Source organism: Urocitellus parryii, chromosome 10, assembly GCF_045843805.1.
Source record: "Urocitellus parryii isolate mUroPar1 chromosome 10, mUroPar1.hap1, whole genome shotgun sequence".
NCBI classification, from domain to species: domain Eukaryota; kingdom Metazoa; phylum Chordata; class Mammalia; order Rodentia; family Sciuridae; genus Urocitellus; species Urocitellus parryii.
Window position 1 is genome coordinate 91,786,438 of NC_135540.1, and position 18,934 is coordinate 91,805,371.

Here is an 18,934-nt window from a genome sequence, read left to right on the forward strand (position 1 = left end):
GAATCCAAACCATGTCTTAATAATAACCCTGAATGTTAATGACCTAAAATCACCAATCAAAAGACACGGACTAGCATATTAGATCAAAAAAGAGACCTAACAATATGTTGCCTCCAAGAGACTCTCTTATAATAAAAGACATCCACAGGCTGAAGGTGAAGGGTTGGGAAAAGTCATACCACTCACATGGACTTTGGAAGCAAGCAGGGGTTTTCATCCTCATATCAAATAAATAAGACTCCAAGGTCAAGTTAATAAAAAGGGATATAAAAGGACACTACATACATCAACAAGACTTAACAATTATAAATATATATGCCCCAAACAATGGAGCACCTATGTTCATCAAACAAATTCCTCTCAAGTTCAAGAGTCAAATAGACCACAACACAATAATTTTGGGTAACTTTAACACACCTCTTTCACCACTGGATAGAGCTTCCAAAAAAACAAAAAAAGCTGAACAAATAAACTCTATAATACAATCAATAACTTAGACTTAGCTGACATATATAGAATATTTCATCCTTCAACAAGTGAGTACACTTTGTTTTCAGCAGCACATGGGGCCTTCTCTAAAATTGGCCATATATTATGCCACAAAGCGACTCTTAGAAAATATATATAAAAAAAAAAAAAAAAAACAGAGATACTACCCTGCATTCTATAAGATCAAAAATCAGGATGAGAAAGGATTTCCATGGCTGCCTTAGATCACTGACATAACTAATGACCTGTCATAGCATGAAAAGGAATGAAGGCCTGACACATACTACAACATTGATGAACTTTCAAGACATAATTGTAAGTATTGATATCAATCACAAAACCCGTAACAATTATTTAAAAGTGTTGAAATCAATCGTTAAATCCCATATATTATATAACAATTACTTGAAGTGTCTCCATAATAAACATATCTATAGAGAGATGAAATTGATTAGATATTACCTAGCAATGAGGCATATAGGATGATTAGAGATACTAGGAGAGTTTGGATTTAAAACCTTTCCACAATGAATATTAACTGAGGTTTCCAATTCTGAGATTCTTTTCTGAGATTGAACAACTGATATATACATTTAAAATGGTGGTTTGTATACTATATGAATTATATGCAAACAAGTACTTTACTGCAAAAATATTTTAAATGATACCTAAGAAATGTTGTTTCAACTGTATATTTAGTTTAGTTGCAGTCAAGAAATCTATAAGCAAAAGTCAACTCACTTGCCATTGTTCCTTCCATATTCTAAAAATCTGAACATAAGAGAGGTGATCACACATGCAGGATCATAAATTCCTAACTGTAGGAAAGCATCTATAATCATGAAAGAGTCATTAAAATACACAAGCATTAAAATACACCTAACCTTTGATTTTTCAACTTGGAATCCAGATATTCTAAACATTCACTTGTGCATTTACTTTGATGGGTAGGAGTTACCTTTTAACCAAATAATGATTTTTTTTTCTCAGATAGCAACACGGATAGAGGGAATTCAATGTGAAAGGAAGCCTTGCATTTCACCAGGATGTCTATGAAAATGACTGCAGTTCTGCTCCTGTTACTGCTGAGTAGTCACTTTGGTTCTGGAAGTTGTGGAAAGGTGCTGGTGTGGGCAATGGAATACAATCATTGGATCAATATAAAGACAATACTGGAGGAGCTTACACAGAGGGGGCATGAGGTGGCTGTTTTGAAACCTTCGGTTTCCATTTTTGTGGATGGTGACAAATCATCTGCAATTAAATTTGAGAGCTATCCTTCATCATTGTAAAGACAATATATAGAGACTTTTTCTTCTCAATCATTAAGAGCATTGATTTATGAGATGCATTAAAAAATATTTTGGAAATATTATTTAATATTTTTTGAAATTTTGAGTCAATTTTCTGATTATGTGGAGAATGTATGTAGAGATGCAGTTTTGAACAAGAAACTCTAGGCAAAATTACAAGAATCAAGGTTTGATGTCATTCTTTCAAATGCCATTTGTCCCTGTGGTGAGCTACTGGCTGAAATTCTTCAAAAACTATTTGTGTACACTCTCTGCTTCTCTCCTGGTTACATAGTGGAAAAGTGTATTGGGGGATTTCTCTTTTTTTCTTCCTATGTGCCTGTAATATTTTCAGGATTAAGTGATAAAATGACATTCAATGAAATAAAAAATATGCTATATGCATTATTTTGATTTTTGATTTGAATCATTTAATTTGAAGAGATGGAATCAGTTTTACAGTGAAATACTAGGTAAGTGACTTGTACTATAAGGTCCTAACTTTTCTGGACTTTTATAAAGGTGAATGTATAACAATAGAAAATCAGAAAATTTTTTAGTTGTTTCATGTAATAAAATAAAATCATCTATCAAACTCAGAGTTCTTCAGAAAAATATACATTGAAGTGTCAGAAACGTCTGGCCATCATTTGTATAAAACACACTAGAAAATCATATACCCACCATATAGAGCCCAGAGGACTTCTCTAGACAACTGCATACAGTGTATCATTGCACTACTCATTTTATTTATCTTTGAATACTAATTTTAAACTTTACTGTCTTGACGAACCTAGACACAGAGATTGAGGACTTACACTCATATTTCTATTACAAGGATCCATGTAGCACTAAGAAAATTTTTCCCTTTAGTTCAATTAGATTCTTCATTTAGAAACTCTTTTGTCAGTTTGCCTAATAAATTCCTTCTCCATTGTGTGACATTGTTTCCATCCCATACCAGGAGGCTCTTTATTGTGTTTTTTAGCACTTCCAAATTCCTTCACTAAGTGTTTGCATTCATTCTCTTTAAGGCCTACAATGTTCAAGCACAAAAATGTAAATTATTAGTCTTGTGTTTTAAACTATCTGTCAAAGAAAAAAAAAGATGGAAATTAAAACTAAACAAAAAAATTCTATTTTATACTGTTAGAATTTCCAGCACTTGTTTCAAAATAATTTTTGTATAATAAATATTTGCAAGCTCCTAACATGAACCCAAAGGAGGTAGTAGGCACAAAGAACAGAATCATATTTAAACTCCTTTCAGTTCACTTGCAGAACAAGGGTTAGAGTTTTCTCTAAATTATACAAACTAAATGAAAGAATGCTGAAATGTTCTTTTATTAGCATGGTATGAATAATGGGTTATATAAGTCTAATGTTTGCTTACATTTCTGTTAGTTACTTTTTTCACTTTAGGTAAAAAACTAAATATTTGTATCTATACTGGCTAGCTTATTTTGGTACAATTAACCTTGTAAATAATTAAGAGATTACAGATAATGTCGACTCCAAAAGCTCATATATATGTAATATATATGAAATATATATATATATATATATAATTATAAGCATCATATATATAATAAATATAAACTATGTATGCATATTTTCCATGCACATAGTGGTTTTATTAAACTACACTTTTGAAAAACAAATTGTTCTAATGAGTTATACATGACAGTAGAATGTATTTGGATGTATTGTACACAAATGGAGCACAATTTCTTCCTCTAGCCGAATATGATTCAGAGTCACACCAATACTATAATAATACATGTACACAGGGTAATAATATCTGTCTCATTCCATCAACTTTCCCATCCCCATAGCCACTGCTCTCCCTCATACCTCTCTGCAAAGTACAAAGTTCCTTCATTCTTCCCTTCCTACCATTGAGGATTAGCATTTGCTTATCAGAGAAAACTTTTGGCATTTGGTTTTTTGAGTTTGACTTATTTCCCTTAGCATCCACAATTTACTTGCAAATGCCATAATTTTATTCTTCCTTAAGACTGATTAATATTCCATGTATATACATACATTATTTTCTTTATTCACTTATCTGCTGAAGGGCATCTAGGTTGGTTCCATAGTTTAGCTATTGTGAGTTGAGCGGCTATGAACATTGATGTGTCTGCGTCATTGTAGTATGCTGATTATAAGACTTTTGCGTATAAACTAAGGAGTGAAATAACTGAGTCAAATGGTGGTTCCATCCCAAAATTTCTGAGGAATCTTCACATTGCTTTCATAAAGGTTGCACCAATTTGTAGTTTCACCAGCAATAAATGGGTGTACATTTTCCCCCATATTCTCAACAACATTTATTGTTGCTTGTATTCTTGATAATCACCATTCTGACTGGGTTGAGATGAAATGTTAGAGTAGTCTTGATTTGCATCTCTAATTGCTAAAGATGATGAACATTTTTTCATATGTTTGTTGATCAATTGTATTTCTTCTTCTGTGAAGTGTCTGTTCAGTTCCTTAGCACATTTATTGATTTTGTTATTTGGGTGTTTTTGGTTTTCAGGTTTTTGAGTTCTTTATATATCCTGGAGATTAGTGCTTCATCTGAGGCACAAAACTACACAAACTTTTAAACATATATTTCTTCATTATTGAAAGTTCTTTCCAACAGAAGGCATGTTCCTGTCTGCACAACAACTTCCCGATGTTCTATAGTTTTAATCTTCTATTTCCTGTTCAGGACGACCCACTATATTGGCAGAGACAATGGCCAAAGCAGATATCTGGCTTATTCACTCCTACTGGGATTTGGAATTTTCTCACCCAACCCTACCAAATGTAGATATTGTTGGAGGACTCCATTGCAGACCTGCCAAACCTCTGCCTAAGGTAAACTTGTTTCCATTTAGTTGCTTCTGTCATCCTTTCATTTTCACCAGGAATAATTCTCTCTCTCTTGCTCATTCAGAATGCTGAATCACATTTACAGAATGACAGAAAATGGAGCAAAGAGACCTATATATTGAAATCTTTCACATCTATACCATCACAAATATGTGAATTTTATCTTTGTTTCACAAGAGGATCTTTCAAGGATAGGGTGAGTTAAATGTAAAAATTCATTATTCAACACATAAAAAAAATACCAGTCATTCTCTGAAAGAATATTGACAAGGGACTTGCATGTACCACAGGAAAGTGCTGAATATGCGAAGAAACAAAGTAGCACAGTCTCTGTCACAAACACCTTCCATTCCGCATTGAAGTGTAGACTGTGCACAAGAAAGAGAAATTGTGTGGGGAATGTTATGATAAGGAAAGACCAGAAGGGTTTCTTGTCTACCCCAAGTCTATAGGGGGCCTCAAGAATACTCCCTGAGAGATCATGGGTCTCCATAGCATAACTGCTGAACAAGAAGAATAGAAAAAATATATATTGCACATGTAACATGGAGTGCAAATTGTGGATTTTTAATGAATACTTATTAATTTGTAAGACTTGAATTTGTAGGCTTCCCTGAGTTTATAATTATGAACAGATCTATAAGTTTATAGAATTATATATCTTAAAATGAAGCAAAAAATTAATGTATTTTAATGAATATCACACCTTAATAACACAGTTGGAAAGCGAGCATTTTTTACTGCTTCATTATGTGATCATTTAAGAGACTTTTTGGCTAGATCTTTAGTAGCAGCATAAAATCTGATCTTACTCAAAGTTTAAAATTCAATATGGTCACCCCTCATTCCTCAAGCAGTGAAACAAATAGTCTGAACTGCCAAACACTTGGGTAAAATATTTCTCCATTTAGATAGAGGGATAATGACAGCATCAATAGAAAAGTTAAGATAACAGATAAAAGAGGACGAGAAAGAGGACGTTTAGCAGACTAATCATAATATTTAAGAAAGGCTGTTGTGGTAATGAAGTTTCATAAATAAGATTCAAATCCACATCAGTGATTGTCAGACCTATATGAATTTTTATAGCTCCAATGTGCGTTCTCACCATACACCATTAGATTCTCAGAAATTTCTATATATTTGGAAGAATAATATATTTGGAAAATATAGCAAAAATCAGAAAAAATGCACATTTTCTAAATTTTTGTATGGTTTAAATAGCTAGAAGAAAGGGTTTAAAATGTTCCCAGTAGAAAAAAAAAATAATAAATGCTTAGTGGCACAGATGCTAATTACTTTGATTTGATCATTTAGCTTTATATACATGTGTTGAATTATCACACAAATCTCCAAAACCTGTATGACTATTATGGGAAAGTAAAAATTTTACAAAGTATCACACAAAAATAAAAAATGCCTAGCTCTATTTGCTTCACCACTTTGGAAATTATAGAGACAAAAATGTTATGCTGTAATCATATTTATAGCATTTATTTATAAAAACATTGGAAATCATTTAGATATACAACATGGAGGAATGATGTAAAATATATACTTTTTTCATGTTATACAATTACAGTCATTTTATCCAAGAATACTCACCTTCATTTTTAGCCATTATGCAAATATATTTGGAAAATGAGAGATATATATTAAATAAGATTGATATTTTCTTGGAGGATGAATAGGCATATATAATATGTGCCTAAATATCTATAAATATGTGTCATATGTATGCACTTAGTTGTAAGAATAGAAAACAAAACACAACAAAAACATGAAAATTTATATGTATTTGTTATCTAAGTATGGAACCGAGGTCCTCTTAATTACTAAGCCAATGCTGGAACACTGAAACTCTCTCTAGCCCTTAAAACACATAAAAGTTAAATAAATTTAAATTTGAAACAACAAGTAGTTTATTGGTAAGAAAATATCTGTTTATTATATTATTCCAATTTTTATGATAAAATTTTAAAATTGAATTTTAAAGGCTGCTGTAGAATGAGGAGAACCAGTCTTCTCAGTGGTTAGTCTGTAATCTGAGGATATTTTAGTTAATCATATAAGTATGCACAAAATTAAAAAAATGAATGAATAAATAAATAAATCAAAGACAATACGCATATTTCTCATAATAGGGATGAAGAAGTATTTAAGCAGAGCATCAGTGAGGATAAATAGCAAATAAAATTGGCTACATTATTAAAAGTCATCTGAACACAGGAACTATCTGGATGTATGTGTGAGTCACAGAAATAATGCATTCATCATGAAGAAGACATAATCAAGTTAAAATTATAATTTTAAACAATGTTGAAGACAATATGGGACCTGTAACAAAAATGAAGTTATTTCATGTTGTTGCTTAAGATGTTTTTTTTTCAAACAAAGCCTAACCAGTAATTAGAAAATGAAATATACTATGTGGTTTTTGAGAATGTGACTATCATTTCATAGATGAAAACAGATTTTCTTAGATTTTGATAAAATTCTTCTTTACCTGTAGACCCTAGGATAATTTAAGGTTCCTAGACCTGATAAGAAATACCTTATTTTTCAATGCAGATAGGAGGGAACCCTAATATTCATGATTATTTTGTCACCAAAATATACCTTGTGTTTATTAACAAAACCAAATACATATGTTAGAGCCCCATGTCAAAATTACAAAAATGCATGGTTCCATTCTCTAATCAGTGTTTCAGTGGTTAATTTTAGTTTGAAATGGGCTAGTATGTAATTAATACATACCACATAACAATATATATCAAGTTATCAAGACAAATATTTTCAAATACTCTTTTTGGGAAGATACAATGACACCAGCAAAATCAGGTATCATCTCAAGGTATTTCCTTGTTAACCCTATGTGACTGTTTAATACATACAGAAACAAAATATAAGCTAATAAAATACTTAATGCTGGTTGTTCAGAAACACAGTTTTTTTCATTAAACGAATGTCAATGCAATCTTTTTTACCAAAGATTTATTCAAGTCATGTGAACATGAAGCCTGTTTGAGTTTCTTTACTTCTCTATATTCTAAATATTTGGTTAGATCTAGTTTCTATACATGTTGATTTAACTCTAAGTCAATGTGAATAGAAATCTGTACAAGGATTTTATAAATTTAATAATGAATACCATCTTGTACTTAGGAAATATTATATAAACATAACACATCCTTACATAAATAAACAAACTGAATAACATATCTTTACAGACCCTATAAACTGCATTCTAAAATTTTGGCCATAAATCAGGTAACACTCTAATACAAAACTCAATGATTCAACTGTTTTTGATAAAAATACAACAATTTGAAATGACCTGCACAATACAAAGTTTTTTTTAACTAATGCTTATGAAGAAGGATTTTAACATTTTCTTTTCTCCTCACATAGAGAGTCTCTCTAATGGAGGCTGAATAGGCTGAGGAGACAGATATCTTGTGGTGCTCAGAATGTCTTCTAAGCATACCTGAGTGTACAATATAGTAATTTTAATCCTTTGTTCTATTTTAAAGTTTTTCTCATTAGTTAAATAAAAATAAAATTATTAAAATGCATTTTGACACATCATACATAAAAGTTTTGTAGCTTCTTATTATCACCTATCACATAATCACACATGTACACAGGGTAATAATATTTGATTCATTCTATTATTCTTCCTACCCACATACAGCCTCCTTTCCCATCAATTCTCTATTCCTAATCCAAAGAAACTCTATTTTTCTCTACAATCCACCCTGTAATGTGAATTAGCAACCACATATCAGAGAAAACATCCACTTTGGTTTTTCAGATTGGTTTATTTCACTTATCATGTTATTCTCTAGCTCCATACATATATGTGCAAATTCTATAATTTCATTTTTCTTTAGTGTTGAGTAACATTCAGTGTGTGTATATATACTATATTTTCTTTGTCTATTCATCTATTGAAGGGCATCTAGGTTAGTTCCATAGTTTGGCTATTGTGAATTGAGCTGCACTGATATGGCTTTATCACAGTAGTATGCTGATTTTACGTTCTTTGGGTATATGCCAAGGAAAAGCATAGCTTGGTTAAATGGCAATTGCATTCTAATTATTGTGAGGAAGCTCCATATTGTTTTCCATAATGGTTGCACCAATTTGCACTCCCACCAGCAATGTACCTGTTACCCCATGTCTTTGCCAATATTTATTATTGTTATTCTGATAGTTTTGATTTTTATTAAACCAAGATTAAATTATTTTATTTCCAATAATATTTATTTTCTGTTATATCTTCAGTAGTTGCCTTAGGGGATCCTGAGTTGCTTGAGAGCTCTCAGTTGGGTCAGAAGAACAAGTGACTAGAGGAACAGTGAGGCTGAAGCAGGAACTAAAAAGTGTGGCTTAGGGCACAGAGTGAGAGAACTACTAGGATCTTGAAAGGAAGCACATCAAAGGGAGTGAAGACACTAGGGGAACTATTAAGGTGTTAAAAACAATAAGAGGAGGGAGGGAGTGGTGATAAAAAGAAAGAGAAAGGTCTTATGGAAGCCAATTTGGGTGATTATAAGTTTTGAAGAGGAACTTGCACACACATAACCACAGCAGCACTATTGCCAAAAGTGAAGTCTTGGAAGCAAAATAAGTGTCTAAGAAGGATATACAGATAGGCTATTTGTAATATATGTATATCTTGTGTAACTTACATTCCTGGGACATTATTTACCCTATAATACATAGGAAATAGTGGAACTGTGTCAAAACCCAGATGAAACTTACTTACATGACACTGTAAAAAAAATCCAGTAAAGGGGGGTTGAGGCTGTAGCTCAGTGGTAGAGTGAAGCCCTGGGGTTTGATCATCAGCACCACATACAAATGAATAAGTAGAATAAAGATATATTTTTTTTAAATCCAGTAAAGGGGCTAGGGTTGTGGCTCAGTGGTGGAGCTCTTTCCTTGCACATGTGATTCACTGGGTTCAATCCTCAGCACCACATGTAAATAAATAAAGTATTGTGTCCATCTACAACTAAAAACAACAACAACAATATGTTTAAGAAACAACAACAACAAAAAAACCTTCCATATATATTACGTATCTAGAATACACAAATTTAGAGAAACAGAAAGTAGAAATATTGGTAATAAAAGATCAGAGTGAGAAAAAAATAATTGTGTCCAATTTATATAATTTCTTGGTTTTTGCAAAGTAATAGTGTTCTAGAAATGTTGGCATTAGGATATGTATATGTGTAGCATTACTGAACTATGTACCTCAAAAAAGGTTAAAATTATATATTTACGTTATGTATACATGAACTTAAATTTTTTAAAAGCCACTAATTTAGTATCTCCTGAAAATATTTTTTCTCTCCTTATTTGAATAAATCTTTGCGTAGTAGTTAGATTTGGGATAGAGCAAATTCTTTCCTTCACAGGAAATGGAAGACTTTGTCCAGAGCTCAGGAGAGAATGGTGTTGTGATTTTTTTCAATTGGGTCAATGATTGGAAACTTGATGAAAGAAAGGGCCAAATGATTGCATCAACTCTTGCCAGATTCCTGAAAAGGTTACAAATGGTATAGAACCGTGGAAAGAGTCTATTTAACTCTGTAAAGGGTCTTATAAATGATTTTCCTTGCAAAAGATGCACACTTGTGATATGTATAATTTGTCTCAGTATTCATTTTTAAAACCAAATATGTATAGCAACTGTTAAAATAGTGCAGAGATTATTTCTGATTTTAAAAAGTCAGCATTAACATTATGCTAAAGCACAAATATATTCATAGGTTCAGTGTGAATATAATATTATATTAGTATGACAGATATATCAAAATACCAAATTCTGCCCTGCCTTGTCCTCTTTTTTTGTGCAGGACCCCTGAGAACAATGTAGATACCAAAGAAGTTAAGTTTGAATGAGCACCAACACAATGACAATAAGTAGGTCTTAAAAAGTCAAAATGCATCACAGATTGCCATCTTCCTACATAATCTTGGTCTCCATTCTTCTCCTAAATGATAAAAAGGGCCTATTCCTGGAGCTGTCCTTGGTTCTATTCAGAGAAGGAAAACCAAGATAACTACCAAACCAACCAGACTTAGAGAAAAAGAAAAATCAACCTGCCCTAGTGACTTGCTCTGCTCCTTTCTCAAGATTGAAAATGTCTCAGACAGGAGACAGGAAGGAATCAGGAAGCTCCCCTTACCATGGACTCTCTGCCTTAGAGAAACATGATCACACAAGAGCAAACACTACCACAAAAATTTATTCTCGGGAAATATGTTTGTGTAAATTTTCTCACACACCACTCAAAAGGAAAAAAAAAAGTGGAGCTACACACACCAGCCTCTGTGGGGCCCAGGCCCACAGCAGTCTAGGTCCACCCCTTTTGATACAGGGCAGACACTCACTAAAGCCTAGCCTTTGGTGCAAGGCTGACCCCTCTGACCAGCAGACTACCACAGGAGCCAGATGCAGGCCAGACCACACACATCTGCCCAGGGGGATCCAGGATCTCAGTAGGCACAGTTCGCCACTCCCCCAGGGGGCAGACACTGCCAGAGCCTAGGCTTTGGGGCAAGAATGCCCCTTCCAACCAGCAGATTAGTGGGAGGTTAAGCACAAAGGCTCAGATCCACCCACAGCTGCCTTTGCAGGGCCCAGGCTTACAGCAAGCCTGGTCCAGCCCCTTCCCAGCAGGGCATACCTTGACAGAGCCTAGCCTGTGGTTCAGGACTGCCCCTTCTGACCAGCAGACTACCATGAGAGGTCAACCTCAGTGGCCCAGATCTACACTCTTCAACTTATACAGTTCCCAGATCCAGGATGCAGTAGCACCCATTGAGGGACACCAGCAGGGTCTGGAAGCCCAACATCAAGGTGAGATACAGACAATCTGTATGGGTACTACAAGAATTATTTCTCAATAAAATTCTGGCAAATTGAATACAAAAATATATCTCAATTAAACTCTGGCAAATGGATTACAAAAATAATCAAGTAGGTTTCATCCCAGGGATGCAAGGTGGATTCACCATATGGAAATCAAAAATGTAATTCATCACATTAATAGACTTAAAGATAAGAATCATATGATCATCTCAATAGATGCAGGAAAAAGCATTTCACAAAATACAACACTCCTTTATGTTCAAAACACAAGAAAAACTAGAGATAACAGGAACATGTCTCAACATCATAAAGGCTTTCTATGCTAAGTCTCAGGCCAACATCATTCTAAATGGAGAAAAATTAAAGGCATTCCCTCTAAAAACTGGAACAAGACAGGAGTGCCCTCTTTCACCACTTCTATTTAATGTAGTTCTTGAAACATTGGTGAGAGAAATTAGACAAATGAAAGAAATTAAATGTATACATATAGGAAAAGAAGAATGCAAATTGGCACTATTTGCTGATGATATGATTCTACACCTGGAAGACCCTAAGAGTTCCACAAGAAAACTTCTAGAAATAGTAATGAATTTGGAAAAGTGGCAGGATATAAAATCAATACCAATAAATCAAAGGCATTTTTGTATATCAGTGACAAATCCTCAGAAAGGGAAATGAGAAAAACTATCCCATTCTCAATAGCCTCAAAAAAAAAAAATGAAATACTTGGGAATCAACTTAATGAAAGAGGTGAAAGATCTATATAATGAAGATTACAGAATTCTAAAGAAAAAAAATCAAAAAAGACCTTAGAAGTTGGAAAGATCTACCTTGCTATGGGATAGGCAGAATTAATATTATCAAAATGACCATACTTCCAAAAGCACCATACATATTTAATGCAATTGCAATTAAAATTCCAAAGATGTTCCTCATAGAAATAAAAACAGCAATCTGAAATTCATCTGGAAAAATAAGAGACCCAGAATAGCTAAAGCAGTCCTTAGCAGAAAGAGTGAAGCTAGTGGCATTGCTAGAGCAGAGCTTAAACTATACTACAGAGCAATAGTAACAAAAACAGCATGGTATTGGCACCAAAACAGACTGGTAGACCAATGGTACAGAATAGAGGACACAGAGACTAACCCACAAAACTACAATTATCTTATATTAGACAAAGTTGCCAAGAACATGCATTGGAGAAAAGATAGCCTCTTCAACAAATGGTGCTGGGAAAACTGAAAATTCATATGCAACAAAATGAAACTAAACCCATATCTCTCACCATGCACAAAACTCAACTCAAAATGGATCAAGGACTTAGGAATACAACCAGAGACCCTGTGTCTAATAGAAGAAAAAGGAGGCCTCAATCTTTATCATGTAGGATTAGGCCCCAACTTCCTTAATAAGATTCCCTGGGCACAAGAATTAAAATGAAGAATGAATAAATGAGATGGACTCAAACTAAAAGGTTTCTTCTCAGCAAAATAAACAATCTGTGAGGTGAATACAGAGCCTACATCTTGGTGGCAAATCTTTACCCCTCACACATCAAATAGAGCACTAGACACTAAGGTATATAAAGAACTCAAAAAGCTAGACACCAAAAACAAAACAAACAAAACAAACAAACAAACAAACAAAAAAAAATAAACAACCCAAATAACCCAATCAATAAATGGGCCAAGGACCTGAATACACACTTCTCAGAAGATGATGTACTATCAATAGACATACATAGGAAAAAATGTTCAGCATCACTAGCAATTAGAGAAATGTAAATCAAAACCACTCTAAGATTTCATCTCACTCCAGTTAGAATAGGAGCTATTATGAAGAAAAACAACAATAAGTGTTGGCAAGGATGTGGGGAAAAAGGTACATTCATACACTGCTGGTGGGACTGCAAATTGGTGCAGCCAATATGAAAAGCAGTATGGAGATTTCTTGGAATTGGGAATGGAACCACCATTTGATTCAGTTATCCCTCTCCTCTGTCTATACCCAAAGGACTTAAAAACAGCATACTACAGGGACACAGCCACATCAATGTTTACAGCAACAGAATTCACAATAGCTAAATTGTGGAACCAAGCTAGATGCCCTTCAATAGATAAATGGTTAAAAAAATGTGGGATATATGCACAATGGAGTATTACTCAGCAATAAAAGAGAATAAAATCATGGCATTTGCAGATAAATGGATGGAGTTAGAGAAGATAAGGCTAAGTGAAGTAAGCCAATCCCCAAAATCCAAATGCCAAATGTTTTCTTTTAGATAAGAAATCTGATTCATAGTAGAATAGGGAGAGGGAACATGGGAGGAATAGATGAACTCTAGATGGGGCAGAGGGGTGGAAAGGAAAGGAAGTAACTAATGATGGTTCAATGTGATGATCATTATTATCCAAAGTACATGTATGAAGAAACCAGTTGGTGTCAGTATACTATGTATACAACAAGAGATATGAAAAATTGAACTTTATATATGTAATAAGAATTGTAATGCATTCCACTGTTATATATAAATATAAATATAAATTTAAAAATAAGTTTTAAAAATAATAATAAACATAAGAATAAAAACAAGAAAAATGTGTAACATTAAATTTAACAGTTGATAAGCACTAAAATATAGATTAATAAATGGGGGAGCCCATTAGAAATTTTTAATGATTTTTGTATTACAACAGGATTATTATAACTATCAATATTTAAATACATGTATATCATATTGATAAAACCATTACCTTGTCAAATATTTATGAACCCTGGAAGTCGTATAGCAGGAAACATTGTTAAATGTAAAAATATGTACATAAAAATGACCTTTATTTAAATCACCATTTAAGTCGTTCACATAATCGTATCTTTTTTATATTGTTCATTTCATTATCTGTTGTATCAGAAACATTAGGCTATGAAATTTTATAATCTCTTCCATATTTTAACCTGCTATATTTTGAAATTGTCTCAGTGAATAAGAGGTCTGCTCTACCTTAACAGATTTTATGGAGATTTGATGGTAAGAAACCAGATACATTAAGACTCAACATTGGACTGTATAAGTGGACTCCCAAAGGTGACCTCCTTGGTAAGATTTGGGAAATGAATCATGAAAATATATTTTAAAAAACTTAATCATAAAGATAATAGTTGAGTCATTCATAATTGTATTAGAAATATTAATGAAAAGTCATTAATTACCTAAGTTCTTTATATTTACTCTCTTCCGAGAAAATGGAGATTGATCAACTCTTCACATTCTATTATACATGGCATAATAAAGTATCTATATTTCAGTTGTAATTACCTCTCTCAGTGAATTTTTTTATCAATTTCTGCATTGTATCTTTTTCTTCTATTTCTGTAATTTTACACCTATACTTTGACATACAACAGAGCTATTTGAAATGCCATTAAAAATGATCCCTCTCCTTTCTCACAATGTTATCTGCATTTTCCATTATAAAAAAAAACATCTTTGATTATAATTGTGAACTGTATTTCAATTCATGATGAAGTGTCGTCAGTCCTTCTTCTGATTCCAGCACCACAACTACCCTAATGTCTGCTGCCTTGGACAATGCATAGCTGACTCAAAGGTGTCACAATTTCTTTAATTGTACACATTCTCATACTTCCACTTTTAAACTATGCATGATATGGCTACTACCCAGAGTGTTCTCTTTCTTTTTATTTACATGGCAACCTTGCTTCCACTTTCAAGTCTCAATTCACATACTTCCATGTAGCCTTCATAATTTCAGTGCAGTTTCATGGTTACAATAATCTGCTATCTAGAAAATAATTCATCTCCAATGGCTCATGTTGTGCATTTCTTATCTTATTTATGACTCAAAATTGGTAGAGTGTCTTAATTTCTTCTAATCATAGGTCATCCAAAAACCAGGGCTTTTTAAACTCCTGGTGGAACCAATGGCATCTATGAGGCCATCTATCATGGGATCCCTATGGTTGGCATTCCATTGTTTGTGGATTAACCTGATAATATTTCTCACATGAAGATCAAGGGAGCAGCTATTAGATTGGATTTTAACACAATGACAAGTAGTGATTTGCTCAAAGCATTGAATATAGTCATCAAAGTCCCTTTCTGAGTATAACAAATTTTTTCACTCAGATATATGTATAGACAGATTCCCTTGACAGTGAAAATAGATTTTCTCCTATTTTTAGTCTAATTTTCAAATATGAATTGATTTATACAACGCGATGTGTGCTTTTACTAAATCAGGACTTTTAAAAATGAAAATCAATCTGATGCAGTGACTATATGACTTCTTATTATTCAATCAATGTGATGCTAAAAATATATATTCTGTGTAGATAAATGTAAACAGAACACATGGAAAAGTAAACGAATTTGAAGGAATATTAGGTAATATTTCAAAACCTTATATTTCTGAAACTCTTAATCTTTTTATATATTGTAACCATTATTATGCAGAGTAGAAAACTTGATACATGGATAATACATGTAATGGCAAATCCAGTTCATTTACATTTACTTCATTTAAATACTTATTTATAACTTCTATAATAACCAACTTTTAAACTCCTCTTTTCTATATCTTTATTAGATATACATGAAGAGTCGTACCCTACAGTCACCTGGCTTGGCACAAAACAATTGGACTGCTTCCTGCTAACTAACTGCGGTTTAGTACTTATTGTCCAATATCTCTATTCCCACACCCTCCTAACCTACCTAGCTTCTGCTTAGCATAATGCTAAACCTATTTCTATGAAATCAACTTTTGTTAATTTTACACATGAAGGAGACACACAGAACTCTCTCTTATGGTCTAGTTTATATTATTTTACATGATGTTCACCAGTTCCTTTCTAACTCCTGCAAGCATAGGATTTCATTCCATTTTTATGGCTGAATAATAATTCACTGCATATATATTTCACTTTTGTTATCTAAAAATGAATATGTTACTTGATTTCATATCCTGGCTAATGTTGGGAGAGCTGCAATAACATGGGGGTACAGGTATCTTTTTGATATAGTACTGATGTCTTTTTCTTTAATTCTTTTTATTCCTTAGTGGAAAAGTTGAGCTCCAGGGGAGATGTATTTTTAGTTTCTCAAGAAACTTCTTTCCAGGGTGGTTGTTCTAATTTACATTCTGGTAGTGGTCTGTAAGAGTGCCTCTTACTCTGCACCCTTGCCAACATTTTTCATTTTTTTTAACTATAGCCCTTGTTATGTATATTTGATTATTTCTTGTGGTTATTTTCATTTGCATTTATTTCAGGATTAGTGATGGGCAGGAACTTTGCATATACTTGTTGCCCATTTCTCTTTTATGAAAAATGGAAATATAGATTATTTATTCATTTTTAAGCATTTTTTCCTCTAGAGATTATAGAATTCCTCATAATATCAATATGATTTCTCAAAATCTCAGTTTCTTCAACTTTAGTTTGAAGAACTGTGTACATTTAACTTTCTTGGAGAAAGCACTCAATAATTACAATTGTGTAAAATGTCTAACAGTTCCCCTTGCTTCTGAGAGGCCATATTGCTGCTGTCTTTTAGTAGATATCCAACCTCAGCATCACTTCTCTCCTGAGCATCTGGAAAGATGTTTGCCTTCTTCCAGCTAAGTCACTTTGCAGTAGAATGTCTCTGGCATTAGAAACATAATGATTCCTATCTGCTTTCTACAGTTAAGCTATGGAAGAAAATATGTGATGTCATTAGTTCATTATTATTTCCTCTTAATCCTTCATATGAATTCACCCGGTGGCCCACTCTCATAATCATACTTTAGAAGTAAATACTAGGTCTCAATTTTATGTTGTGGTAATATAGAACAGGAACAGGAAAAAATGCTGAATTTTGCTCTCTCCTCAAACGGAACACAGTGTTACCTATATTTGTTACAGTTATGTTATGAAATGTAATGAGTTTTTGTAGACAGTTTGCAATTATGTTACTGTTCTATAACCTGTAATTATGAAGAGTTTGTCTAATTTTTCTCTTTGTTCAGTAGCTGATTTTCTCCTCATACCCATAACACTAGTATGGGATCTAAATCATTTGGAATGACTGAAAAAAAATCATCACACTTTTCCTTCAGAATGCAGCATGTTGTCGATTATAATAATCTTTAACACTGAAAGCAATACAAAAATTATATAAATTGTTGAAAAATGGGTAAATCAACCCTCAAGTAATTCAACATCACAGAAAAATTTCATGATTGAAATCATTCAAATTGAGGAATAGTTAGTATTTAGTAAGCTTTTTCACCATTGTGAATAAAAGATCAAACAGAATATTGTAGAACTTGAGAACCTCCAGGCATGGGCCAATGAGAACTGCTTCTAGTTCTATAGTTCTATTGTTGGAGGATTTTGTTGTTCACTTAAAGAGAAAGTGGCAGTGGCTGTTTGTGTGTATGGAGGGGGCGGGAGTGTGGTTAGAGAGTAGGAAGAAAATGAAGATAAGGAATAAGATCAAGAATAATGCAATATCAATAATTAGTATTACCAGATATTGTTATTAATTCAAGGAAACATTTAAATTGGCATCAATAGTTGTGAGCTTTTTTTCTAAATTTTGTAAAGAGAAATTATTCCCCCAAATATCTTGTTTTTCTATTAGATTCTTAGATAACTTCAGAATATATTAAAGAAGAGACATCTGTCAAATTCATCAAGAATCTTAAAAATAAATATAGTCATTGGTTTAATAAGATATTCATAATAATATAGCAAAAATGATCAAGGTGTACAGAATACTATCTTTGGCAGTTATCTATCAAATGAACACTGGATATAATGTGATCATCTTATTTTGCTAAATTACTTAAAACCTTATCTGCATAAAGCATTATTACAAAATATTTTATTCATGAAGTTATAGTTTGCCTAAGTCAGCCTCACTATGAGTCTAGTTGGAAACTGAGGAAAAAGAAGAAATATAATAGATTAGATGAAAAAGTAGAAAGTGAATCTTATTTCATTTTTTATACTTTTCCACAATTTTCTGAATTTTGTCAAATTGAGCTGGTACTATTTTCATAAGTGTATCACAGAATGAGAACAAATCCATGTTTGCAATTAGTTCACCAACTGAGGTTGTATTACTCTACCTTTTTTGTGTAATATCATCCCCTGTATGAATAGCTTTGGACCACAAACCTGTGAGACAAAGATTGAACATAAGTTAATGCTGCTATATTTTACTGGAATTACACAGAGTACCTTGATGCCCCATTCAAGTCAAAGAAATAACACACAATGGTCTCCCTACAGAAAATAATTATACTTTTGAAGAATGCTCTGGACAAAGTACAGTCTGCATGGTCAATATTTAGAAAAAATTTAGCTTGTTTGTCTC

At 32.9% G+C, this 18,934-nt stretch overlaps 1 pseudogene; it reads left to right on the plus strand.

Annotated features, from left to right (window-relative positions):
- Positions 1–1,535: 1,535 nt before the first annotated feature.
- LOC144257183 (UDP-glucuronosyltransferase 2B9-like) lies at positions 1,536–15,674 on the plus strand (annotated as a pseudogene).
- Positions 15,675–18,934: the final 3,260 nt, after the last annotated feature.